Source organism: Grampus griseus (assembly GCF_964374135.1).
Source record: "Grampus griseus genome assembly, chromosome: 15".
Lineage (NCBI taxonomy): Eukaryota > Metazoa > Chordata > Mammalia > Artiodactyla > Delphinidae > Grampus > Grampus griseus.
Genome location: NC_139009.1, coordinates 18,876,218 through 18,889,925, shown reverse-complemented (window position 1 = coordinate 18,889,925; position 13,708 = coordinate 18,876,218).

The window sequence follows — 13,708 nt, the reverse complement described above, 5'->3', positions numbered from 1 at the left end:
TAATATTATGTGTGCCTTTTTAATTCAAATGAAACTATTGTTATCTCATTTTAATAATGCAGATCTTGGCTGAATAACTTAATAATTCAGCTAACTAGTCCCTGGACAACAAGAATCCTTAAGTAACAGACTATTGTGAACCCAAATTTGAAAGTGAAAGCCTTGTAGGGCCAACCCACAGAAGGCGGTCTATCTCTGAAAACTTCAAACAAGAGCTTTAATTTTCATTATGAATGACATTCGTTATCACCTGAGAATGCCCACCACTCTTTTGGGGAACTGCTCTACCCTCTCCATACTGCTAACGTGTTCTAAAGGGGAGCTGCCACATCCTCCTATGACCCGCCCTCCTCCCTGGTCACAGAGATTGGCCCAAGAGATGGGAATGTCACCCAAGCTGAACCAATTGGCATCCCTCCCTGGGATCTTTCTAATTGGATCTAGGAAAACAAACTTCTTCTCAGGAGAGGAAGATAGGAGGAGTCCTGCTGATGCTGGCAACCTTGATTCCAACCTCATAGAAAAAATTTGAGAGAATGAAACAGACATTCAGAAAGAGTCAGAGTCCTGATGGCTAAGACTTTCCTTCTAGTCCCCTGAGATCCCCTGAACTGGTTGTTCTTCAAGCCCATCAGCCACCCCAGAATCCTTCTAATAAATCTCCACTCCTCTCTTTTCTGCTTAAGTTTCCTGGAGTTTGTTTTCTGTTACTTGCAACTAAAAGAATATTAGAAAATAATAGACATTAAGGATCATGAGTACTGGTACTCATGATAAGTACAAGTACTGGTACAGTACTTGATAAGTATATTATGACATGTTATATATTAAAATATATCCAAGTACTTGGTGTTTTCAACTAAAGTCTTGGGCTATGTTTTTTTTTTTTTAATTTATTTATTTTTGGCTGTGTTGGGTCTTCGTTGCTGCGCGTGGGCTTTCTCTAGTTGCGGCGAGCGGGGGCTACTCTTCGTTACGGTGCGCGGGCTTCTCATTGAGGTGGCTTCTCTCGTGGTGGAGCACGGGCTTCAGTAGTTGTGGCACATGGGCTCAGTAGTTGTGGCTCACAGGCTCTAGAGCACAGGCTCAGTAGTTGTGGCACACGGGCTTAGTTGCTCCGCAGCATGTGGGATCTTCCCAGACCAGGGATTGAACCCGTGTCCCCTGCGTTGGCAGGCGGATTCTCAACCACTGTGCCACCAGGGAGGCCCTTGGACTATGTTTTAAACCAATAATAACCAATTGTAAACTGAGAAGAAAAATCAGGTTTATTCATTTTGTTTCAGAATCAATTTAAGATGCACAATTTTATCTAGCTTTTTTGTTTCCATTTGACCCATTGTCTATCAGGGGCACTTCTAATATCTTAAATTTCTTTTTTTTAAAAAAATTAGTTAATTAATTAATTTATTTATTTTTGACTACGTTGGGTCTTCATTGCTGCAAGTGGGCTTTCTCTAGTTGCGGCGAGCGGGGGCTACTCTTCATTGCAGTGGCTTCTTTTGTTGCGGAGCATGCGCTCTAGGCACGCGGGCTTCAGTAGTTGTGGCATGTGGGCTTGGTAGTTGAGGCATGAGGGCTCAGTAGTTGTGGCTCGCGGGCTGTAGAGTGCAGGCTTAGTAGTTGTGGTGCACGGGCTTAGCTGCTCCACGGCATGTGGGATCTTCCTGGACCAGGGCTCAAACCCGTGTCCCCTGCATTGGCAGGTGGATTCCTAACCCCTGCACCAGCAGGTAAGTCCCATAATATCTTAAATTTCTAATCAAACTTCGTTGTTAGAATATTCATTCACCATGCATTTATTGAGTACCTACTATGTGCCAGGCTCTGTTCTAGGCACTGGGGATGTAACAGAGCACAGAACCAACAAAAGTCCCTGCCCTGTGGAGCTTACATTCTTGTCATTGTTGTTTTTCATTTGTGAAGTTTTGAAGAAGTTTATTTTTTCCTGTAGGTTTATTTCTGAAGAGGCAGATTTGCATTTTTTGACTGCTCTTCAAGATACGCAGTTTTGCAATTAATACTCTGATTGCTACTACATACTAAAGATCATGTAGGTTGTTAAAATGCTATATTAATTTTTTTCTTGAGAACTTAACCATTATCATTATACAAAGTTGTTTTTCCTGTTGGCCTGGAGGAAATAGTACTAGACTTAAGGAGTTTCTTTATATACGTTTTATATTAATAATTAAAATAGTAATATATCCTTCCACAGCAGTTCATAAGGTTGTGTTCATTTGGAGGGGAAAGTATCTAGAATCTCAGTTGTTGTCTTAATTAAGTAAATAGTGTATACCTCTGATATCACCCGGTTAAAATTGCGATCAGTTGACTTTAGGAAAATTATTTCTCCGTGCATCCAGAACAGTTAGTTGTTAGTGATAATTATAAAATCAGCAGATGCAGTCCATTAGAGCATTTGTTCTAGGGAAGAGAAATTAAGAGTCTGCTATGACTGAGAGAAATTGAGGTGCCACATGCCTCAGATATCAGGATGTGAACATTCTGCTGGTTTCAGAACATGAGAGAAAACAAAAAGGTTAACAAAATAAATACTAAAGAGAGGAAAGACATCAAGTTGTTCAAAAGGAAAGATAAAGAAAACAAAAGAAACTATCTCGGATCTGACTAGCAGGGAGAAAATAGAAAAGCCCCAAGTCAGTTGTTGTCAAGTGCTTTTTATCGACAGAACCCTATATTTCTAGTGAACTCCGATATGAGACTTTTATTTAAGAGCAACATTTTATTAGGATAAATTTATAAAAGTTCAAGCTTTTAACATCACGCCATATAAAAGCAACCTACCAGGCAGTTCTGTCTCCTAGGGGAGACGTCAGCATTTATATCAGAAGGTGGTAAATCCCCACACTATTCCCTCCTGCTCACAGATGCTGGTGAGGAGAGTGCCTTGCCCAAGAAAGTAATCAGGTTCAAGGAAAGTTAAGAGCTTCTGCCAGGCCCTCTGTACTGCTGGCAGTGCTGGACAGGAACTCTGTTTAATGAAGCATCCTAGTGAAATTTTAGGTATAAGGGAAAGTACTATGGCTTTGCGTGGTGAGGCACGGAGCCGAGCTGCTCTTCATAAGAAATGAACAAGACTTCTAGGGGTTGGGGCTGCCTAAAAGAAAAGGAAGAAAGACTTGATGAGATGGGACAGGAAGCTGGGGTCCAAAAAAGGATTATTAGAAAGATATTAGATATTAAAAATTATTAGATAATTTTAGAAAGATAGCCAAAGAGAAGTTCCCAGTGACAGAAACATTCAAAGGACTTTTAAGAACATGAATGTCTTTAATAACATCATCCCCATTTTACAGATGAGAAAACTGAGGGTCAGAGAGGTTAAGTGACCTGCTCAAGGCCAAATAAAAAGCTATTCAAACCCAAGCTTGCCCAACTTCAGAACCCAGTCTCTCAGTGTACACTGTCAGCCTAAAGTTCCAAATTTTTAAATACTTTGCTTCACACTCATAAATAGTGTTGTTCCTGCTTGTACCATGTTACTTACATGGATATAAGTAGGGTTGCTTTTTTGGGGGGGTGGGGGTTAACTTTTTTTTTTTTGGCTTTACAAAAGTGGGATCATATTATGTACACTTTTCTGCATCTTTCTCTTCTCATTCAACTGTACCTCATAAAAATCTTAAGTCAATTGGTTTAGATTTAATTCAGTCTCTTTAGTGGCTGAATAATAGTAATAGTAATGGTGTTGTTTTGCCATAACTTATTCAGACACGGGCTTTGTTTCCAGCTTTTTGTCACTACAAAAAATGCTGCAATATTATCTATGTGTGTTGTTTTTATGAACTAGCAGGGTTTTTTAATTAACTTTTTTAAATATTGAAAATATTAAAATTTTAATATTCAATTTATTAAATATTTAATAATAGCAATCATTTAACATTTAACAAATTATTATTAATTATTAAATTAATGGTTAATTTATTAAATTTAAAAATTAAAATATTGAATATCAAAAATTTAAATATTAAACATTAGTATTAAATATTTTAATTAAATATTGAAAATATAGTTAATTTACAATGTTGTGTTAGTTTCAGGTATACAGCAAAGTGATTCAGTTATATATGTGTGTGTGTGTGCATATATATATATATATATATATATATATATGTTCTTTTTCAGATTCTTTTCCATTATAGGTTACTATAAGATACTGAACATAATTCCCTGTGAATAGGCCTGCATTTTTTTTTTGAGGGGGGAGATTGCCTACATTCAGACAGTTAGTGAGCAGTGGAGCTTGGATTTTTTTCTTTTTTTTTTTTTAACATCTTTATTGGAGTATAATTGCTTTACAATGGTGTGTTAGTTTCTGCTTTATAACAAAGTGAATTAGTTATACATATACATATGTCCCCATATCTCTTCCCTCTTGCGTCTCCCTCCCTCCCACCCTCCGTATCCCACCCCTCTAGGTGGTCACAAAGCACCCAGCTTATCTCCCTGTGCTACGCGGCTGCTTCCCACTAGCTATCTATTTTACGTTTGGTAGTGTATATATGTCCATGCCACTCTCTCACTTTGTCGCAGCTCACCCTTCCCCCTCCCCATATCCTCAAGTCCATTCTCTAGTAGGTCTGTGTCTTTATTCCCATCTTGCCCCTAGGTTCTTCAGAACTTTTTTTTTCATTCCACATACATGTGTTAGCATAACAATATTTATTTTTCTCTTTCTGACTTACTTCACTGTGTATGACAGACTCTAGGTCCATCCACCTCACTACAAATAACTCAATTTCGTTTCCTTTTATGGCTGAGTAATATTCCATTGTAAATATGTGCCACATCTTCTTTATCCATTCATCTGTCAGTGGACACTTAGGTTGCTTCCATGTCCTGGCTATTGTAAATTGAGCTGCAGTGAACATTGTGGTACATGACTCTTTTTGAATTATTATATACTCTCAGGGTATATGCCCAGTAGTGGGATTGCTAGGTTGTACGGTAGTTCTGTTTTTAGTTTTTTAAGGAACCTCCATACAGTTCTCCATAGTGGCTGTATCAATTCACATTCCCACCAACAGTGCAAGAGGGTTCCCTTTTCTCCACACCCTCTCCAGCATTTGTTGTTTGTAGATTTTTTGATGATAAGCCTGCATTTTTAAAAAGACCACAAAGGTACAATTTTCCTCATTCATGGCCCAAGTTCAAATCCTATATATGTGCTTAGGAATGAAAGAAACTTCTTTCTGAGGTGTGCCCAAGCCAAGAGGGAGTTAACGTGACAACTTAAGTTAACAGTGAATTAAAATATGGAATATAATACATCTGGATATCTTTATTAAGAGGGTTTTTTAAGTGAAATTTTGCACTGACTCTTGCAGAACCCGATGATGCCTCCAGAACCACTTGAAAATTGTGTCTTAAGGGACATCCACCCTGAGAGTCTAAGATATAACTGGTGGGCAGGAACGGAAGGATCCCTTTACAGCATTTGTCAGCCTAAGGATTTTGTTTCTGGGTGATTTTCACATCCCTAACTTATTCTTTTGTCATAGTTAGAACTGAAGAAGCTAGTAGAGGGCTGTCTCCCTCCCTCCCTCCGCCCCAAAGCTCAGTGTGGCATTTTGTATTAGCATCGCCAGCACTGCAGGAAGAAAAGTTGCTTTATATTTACCAAACTGTAAAGAGTGATTGTCTGGGGAGTGGGTTTTAGGGGATGGGGTCAGGATGGTTTGACTTTCTGCCTTATGCTTGTCTGTATTATTTGAGTTTTCCCGGTGAATGTCAACTACTTTAATCATGTAAAATGTTATGTGAAACCAAAAACTAAATATAGCACCAGATTAAAAAAGAGAGGGAGACTCACTCTGAAGCTTGTGTGGGGACTCTATAGTAGGGGCGCTCTGGGCTATAATTAAATCTTACTTCTTTACATTAGTAGAAACTTGAGACTAAAATGGAAAAAAAACTTTTAGTCACTCAAAAGTTTTTTGAAAAGCTAACATAGCAATCAGCGCTCTCTGGCTGGAATTTCAGATTCACTTAATGTAGGTACATATCCGCAAACACACTCTCTCAGATAACATAGAAGCAGTAGAATTGAAATGAGAAGTCCTGAGACAGAGGCTTATCTATTAATTAATAGAGTAGCCTTGGGCCAGGGGCCCCTTCTGAGGTTTGGTTCCTCCATTATTAGATGAGGCTGTTGGTTAGATAACACCTATGGTCCTTTCTAAAGATCATTATTTTATGGAATTTTACAAAGGCAATAAATACTAGACCCCAGACCTCTCGCATATAATTCTAGTGCAACTCATACCCCCAAAAAAAGAAGAGAAAGAAAAAGAAAAATTAATTTAGAAAAAAGTTAGTGAATTAAGTTTTTCCTAAAGTTAGCAATAATAGGCATTGTTGAACCCTCTCATTTCTTTTAATAAAGAAAACCTTAAATTCTTACTACTTGAAATTGTGATATAGCATCTCATTTTACAAAGGCAAATGATGTCACAGGTCTGAAATTTTTAGTAATAAGTCAACAAGACTCAGATGTTCAAAGATCATCTTTATTCTTGTAAAATGGAAGCTATCTTGGCTCCCAAGCTCACATTTTTCACCAAGGACAGGAAAACTTAAAATTTGCCTCTTAAGGTAGGTTAGTCACTTCTGGTTTTAAACATGATCAGTTCAAGATTAAAACGCGGTAAATGCAAGGTCCCCACCTCCCCCTCATACTTCCACTACCCTCCTGTTCCTAGGGGAGATCCAGAGTTGGGGCGAGGGTACCTTACCTCTCATATTTTTGGTACTCTTGCCATCTTTCACCCCAGTGGCCTCACTGGCTCCAGTTGGTCTGCCATCTGCTGCTGTTGTCATGTCCCGCCATGGCTTCCAGACACAAGGTCCAAGCACTTATCCTCCTAGTTGTCCAGGCCCTCAGCCTCTTCTACTCCCTGGTCCTCTTAGCACCTCTACGCCCTGCCCACGTGGGCAGTCTGTAACACAGGCCACTTTCCCTCAGCCCAGCAGTAAGGCCCAAGGGCCCCTCTTTCAGCCATCGCCCCTCTATGCCAAGCTTCCCTGGTAAATTGCAGCCTCCCAGATTGCACCTTGGAAGCCACCTTGAACTTCTTTATCATGCCCTAGGAGTTCCTGGTGTGCTGGTAAACTGGCCCTCCAGGAGGGGGGCGAGGAAGCCCTGATTTGTGGCTTTTGCCCAATTTTCATGGTATAAATACTCTTCATGGTTGATTCCAAGTTGGGAAGAGATGCACCAATAAGCTTTCATGAGCCGTGATACAGCGAACTCCAGCTTGGCTCTGGGTTTACCCCAGGAAAGCATGGGAGTGGGCAGGGCTTTTATGCATCCTCCAATATATACGCTCTCCTCACGCCCCTCAAGATCCTTTCCTTTTATCTCATCCCCTCAACCAGACGGTTAACCCTTTGGGGCAGGGCTTAGGTCTCAGCCTTATCTCTCATAGCACTTGTCGCAGTGACTTGCAGGAGGCACTCATTAATTCTGTTGACTGATTACAATCTTTAACAATATCACCATTAAAGATTTTCTTTTATCCTGTTTCATTTTTATTTACTTTTTTTATATACAGCAGGTTCTTATTAGTTATCTATTTTATCCATATTAGTGTATCTATGTCAATCCCAATTTCCCAATTCATCCCACCACCATCCCCCACCCCCTGCTTTCCCCCCTTGGTGTCCATACGTTTATTCTCTACATCTGTGTGTCTATTTCTGCCTTGCAGACTGGTTCATCTGTACCATTTTTCTAGATTCCACATAAATGCGTTAATATACGATATTTGTTTTTCTCTTTCTGACTTACTTCACTCTGTATGATAGTCTCCAGATCCATCCATGTCTCTACAAATGACCCAATTTCATTCCTTTTTATGGCTGAGTAATATTCCATTGTATATATATATACCACAGCTTCTTTATCCATTCATCTGTTGATGAATGGAAGTTAGGTTGCTTCTTGACCTGGCTATTGTAAATAGTACTGCAATGAACATTGGGGTGCATGTGTCTTTTTGAATTATGGTTTTCTCTGGGTATATGCCCAGTAGTGGGATTGCTGAGTCATATGGTAATTCTATTTTTAGTTTTTTAAGGAATCTCCATACTGTTCTCCATAGTGACTGTATCAATTTACATTCCCACCAACAGTGAAAGAGGGTTCCCTTTTCTCCACACCCTCTCCAGCATTTGTTGTTTGTAGGTTTTCTGTCCATTCTAACTGGTGTGAGGTGATACCTCATTGTAGTTTTGATTTACATTTCTCTAATAATTAGTGATGTTGAGCAGCTTTTCATGTGCCTCTTGGCCATCTGTATGTCTTCTTTGGAGAAGTGTCTGTTTAGGTCTTCTGCCAATTTTTTTTTTTTTTTGTGGTACGCGGGCCTCTCACTGTTGTGGCCTCTCCTGTTGCGGAGCACAGGCTCCAGACGCGCAGGCTCAGCGGCCATGGCTCACAGGCCCAGCCGCTCCGCAGCATGTGGGATCTTCCCGGACCGGGGCACGAACCTGTGTCCCCTGCATTGGCAGGCGGACTCTTAACCACTGTGCCACCAGGGAAGCCCCTGCCCATTTTTTGATTGGGTTGTTTGTTTTATTAATATTGAGCTGCATGAGCTGTTTGTATATTTTGGAGATTAATCCTTTGTTGATTCGTTTGCAAATATTTTCTCTCATTCTGAGGGTTGTCTTTTCGTCTTGTTTATAATTTGTTGTGCAAAAGCTTTTAAGTTTCATTAAGTCCCATTTGTTTATTTTTTTAATTTCCATTACTCTAAGAGGTGGGTTAAAAAAGATCTTGCTGTGATTTATGTCAAAGAGTGTTCTTCCTGTGTTTTCCTCTAAGAGTTTTATAGTGTCTGGTTTTATATTTAGGTCTTTAATCCATTTTGAGTTTATTTTTGTATATGGTGTTAGGGAATCTTCTAATTTCATTCTTTTACATGTAGCTGTCCAGTTTTCCCAGCAGCACTTATTGAAGAGACTGTCTTTTCTCCATTGTATACCCTTGCCTCCTTTGTCATAGATTAGTTGACCATAGGTACATGGGTTTATCTCTGGGCTTTCTATCCCGTTCCATTGATCTATATTTCTGTTTTTTTGCCAGTACCATACTGTCTTGATTACTGTAGCTTTGTAGTATAGTCTGAAGTCAGGGAGTCTGATTCCTCCAGCTCCATTTTTTTCCCTCAAGATTGCATTGTCTATTCAGGGTCTTTTTTGTCTCCATACAAATTTTAAGATTTTTTGTTCTATTTCTGTAAAAAATGCCATTGGTAATTTGATAGGGATTGCATTGAATCTGTAGATTGCTTTGGGCAGTATAGTCATTTTCACAATATTGGTTCTTCCAATCCAAGAACATTATATATCTCTCCATCTCTTTGTGTCATCTTTGATTTCTTTCATCAATGTCTTTTAGTTTACTGAGTACAGGTCTTTTACCTACTTGGGTAGGTTTATTCCTAGGTATTTTATTCTTTTTGTTGCAATGGTGAATGGGATTGTTTCCTTAATTTCTCTTTCTGATCTTTCGTTGTTAGTGTTTAGGAATGCAAGAGATTTCTGTGCATTAATTTGGTATCCTGCAACTTTACCAAATTCACTGATTAGCTCTAGTAGTTTTCTGGTGGCATCTTTAGGATTATCTGTGTATAGTATCATGTCATCTGCAAACAGTGACAGTTTTATTTCTTCCTTTCCAATTTGTATTCCTTTTATTTCTTTTTCTTCTCTGATTGCTGTATCACTGTTAAAGACTTTTAAAACCTCTCTCCATTAGAGGCATAAAGGTGACTCATTTCCTGTGATTTTCCCTATAGACCAGATGAAATTAATCCAATGCCCCAAAGCTTTTTACTCCTTTCCTAGAGTGCATACCCACCATATTGCCAGGGAATTTTAATACAGCAGGGCTTGGGGTTCTGTGAAATGTATTTAGTGGGATGGGTTTGGTTGAAATCAAACTCATTTATATCATGATGTAAATTACTAGGTAGGAGGACCTGATGTAACTCACTAGCAGCTTCCAGTCAGCATCATCAGTGGGTATTAAGTCTTTGATAGTATTTTAAATCCAAAGCATGCGATTCATTGAAGCAAGGACGAGTTGAGCACTTGATATTTGCAAAGCATAATGGGTGCTTCAGGAACTGAGGAAACGTGTAGGACAGTCGTTCTTAAAGTGGGATCTGGGACCAGCAGTGTGGGCATCACCTGGGAGCTTGTCAGAAATGCCGGTAATTCTCGAGCCCCATCCCAGACTTACGTACCAGATTCTTGGGGGCACAGAAGTCTGTATTGGGACAAGCCCACAGGAGGATTCTGATGCACTATGATGTTTGAGAACCACTCATACAGGACAGGCTGCTCTAAAAGAACATAGAGTTTATTGTCCCCTGACATCCTTCCACTAAATCTTTCCTGCTTAAGTTGACCAGAGTGGTAGGAAAGAACATGTCACGTAGTGAGAACATTGTGGGTTCAAAGTCTGGGTCTGTCAATCAAAGCTCAGTGACCCTGGGCAACCATCTGACTTCTCCAGGCTTCTGTTGCCTTATCAATGAGTCTCTTAAAGGTCCCTCTGCTCCCATCTCTAGCATTTCTGCAAGTCTACAGGCTTCTCTCATTTCACTCATTTCCCTTACTTCTCCCAGCCCTTGGCTGTGCCTCTACTGCTGGGGCAGCCTTAGTATCTCCAGGACGACAGAGAGGGACTCTGTTTAAGTAACTCTGGGTTTTCAGGTAGATGTACAGCTCACACAGGCTCGGCGGCACTGGGCAGCTTCCACCCCCCACCATCTTCATGTGTCCATTTCACCCTGAAACTCTCACTGTCTCCACCACTGCCTTTCTGGGACAGATGTAACTCTGCAGTGTTCTTGCCTTGGAAGCCTCTGACTGAGTCCAACATTATAGGGGGCCCAGCCCCGTTCCCCTGTGCCTTTGAAAAGAGGAAAAATTTGGGAAGTAACACCCTTTCCCCCACCCTGCTCAGACACTGACTTTTCAAGCCTTCTGTCGCCTATAGGATAAAATCCAAGTTCCTGGCACTTCTCGAGCACTTACTATAGACCAAGTACTTCCTCAGCAACTTAAAAGCATTTTATTTGACTCTAAAATGATCCCTCAGGATAAATATTCTATCCCCATAGTATGGACAAGGAAATGTGCTCAAGGAGCTTAAGTAAACTGTTTAATATTACAACACGGTAGTGTTGCCTTATGGTCCCCAAAAGATATGTCCACCCAGAACCTCAGAATGTGACCTTATTTGGAATAGAGTCTTTGCAGATATAATTAGGGTAAGGATCTTGGGATGAGCTCATCCTAGGTGAGGATGGACCCTAAACCCAATGACAAGCCCTTAGAAAAGAAGGGGGAAAAAAATGAGACACCAGAGAAAAGGAGGCTATGTGAAGACAGAGGCAGAGATTGGAGCTATAAAGACCCAAGCCAAGGAATGCCAATAGTTGCTGGCAGCTACCAGAAGCTAGGAGAGGGGCAGAGAATGGATTCTCCCTCAGAGCCTCCAGCCTTGACAACACCTTCATTTGGACTTGTGGCCTTCAGAACTGTGAAAACATGTATTTCTGCTGTTTTAAACCACCCAGTTTATAGAAATGTGTTGTGGCAGCCCCAGGAAACCAGAACAAACATTGATCTATTATAAGAGTGGAACCCGGGTTCAGACTGGGGCCTGACTTCAGCACCTCCGCTCTTTGCTGTAGCACCACACTGCCTTGGCCTGGCATAACCCAGCCTCCTCCCGTCCTCTGTCTCGACGCTTCCATCTCCTTGCCGCCCCTGCCCTCCCTGCTCTAGGCTCAGTGAACTTCTTGGTGTTCTGTGAACACAGTCTGCTGTTCATAGCCTTGTGCTTTTGTACTTGCTGCCCCCCTCGACCAGACACGCTGTTATAGACTGAATGTTTGTGTCCCCTCCAAATGCATTAAAGCCTTAACCCCCAGTGTGATAGTATTTGGATTTGGGGGTATTTGGAGGTAATTAGGTTTACATGAAGTCATGAGGGTGGAGGCCCCATGATGGGATTAGTGTCCTTATAAGGAGAGGAAGAGACACCAGAGCTTCTTCTCCACCATGTGAAGTCACAGCAAGAAGGTGGCTGTCTGCAAGCCAGGAAGAGAGCCTTCACCAAGAAATGGATCTGCCAGTACCTTGATCTTGGACGTCTAGCCTCCAGAACTGTGAGAAATAAATGTCTGTTGTTTAAGCCCCCCAGGCTGTGGTATTTTGTCATAGCAGTCTGACTAAGGCACATGCCCTCGTTCCTCTCTCCTCTTTGCCTGGCAAACTCTTACTGAACTTTTATATCCAACTCAAATGCCTCTTCCTCTGAAATTTCTCTAGACTCACCTCTGCTGCCCAGGCACATTTCATAGATTTTCTCCTCAGCAGGACAGGGGGCTCTCCAATGTGTTACTTCTTGGCGGACAAAGACCTTATCTTTTCTACCTTTGTGTCCTTGGTGCCTAATAAAAGCATAGTAAATGTTTGATAAATTAATGAATTGCTAAACTGAAACCACATGTTTCCCAACTGATTATGAAAAAAGTCACAGAACACAACTGAATGTTGATTAAAAGGGGTCTAGTGGAGAGTAAGAAAATAGGAAAAGCGTGGATGCCCTTCGCGCCCAAATATGTTGCTCATTAACCAATCAAAGCTTGGCATAATTTCTTCGGTGAAATTTAAGTATTTCCCAGGTTTATAGAAGTTCCTTGGAAAAATGATAAGAGAGTTGGCTTGGCCGGGAATCAGGTCTGGCCCTTGAGGCCCACCAGAGTCAGTACTGGCCATTCCCCCCTTCTTCCATGTTGGCAGAGTCCTAATGTTGTCCAGGTGTCTATCCCTCCACTGTGTGGCTCAGGGTAAATAATGAGTGATTGAAGCCGTTTATGGTGGTACCAGTTCTATTGCTAGTGACTGGTTTGGCAGTGGGCACGTGATCCTGCTCTAGCCAAAAAGACATCATGGACATTCTTCTAGGGAGCTTCCAGGAAACACTTTCATACTCCCAAAAAGAGAAGCGTGGGAGGAAACTGTTTCTCTTCTTCTGTGGATTAATGTATCTGCATATGATGTTAGATTGTGGTGCCATCTTGCAAACATGGGAAGAGTTAGGCTGTGATGGCAAAACTGATACCCTAAGGATGGCAGGGCAGAAGACGGGAAGCGACATGCACCTTAAAGATGGTTTTGAGCCACCGAATAACTAACCTTAGACCTCTTCTATCCAAAGACTTGTTATAGAAGTGATACATTTTCTCTACTGTTAAGCCATTGTGAGTTAAGTTTGAGGTTACTTAGGACAGAAATCATCCCAACAATTATAATACAACCCAACTGCCCAAAAACATCTCTGACCACACCCCAGGAGAGATACCTGAGAACTCCACCATTTGCAATTTATTAAAAGTTCTGTGTGTTAAATTATAAGTTTTACCCTTGAGAGGGATTAAGTACTGAGCTTGTAACACCTTAGAATTTATCCATTTATTCCTAAGCATTCCTTCCTCCATCAAGCGCTTATTAAGTGCCTTTTCAACGCCAGGCACTCTGCTAGACTCTGGGATTAAAAAAAACAACAACAATGAACAATGAGTATCAATTTATAGCTAACAGTTAAACCCTCCTTTATATTATTCTCTCTAAAGCTATTTAAATGTAATTTTTGTTTGTT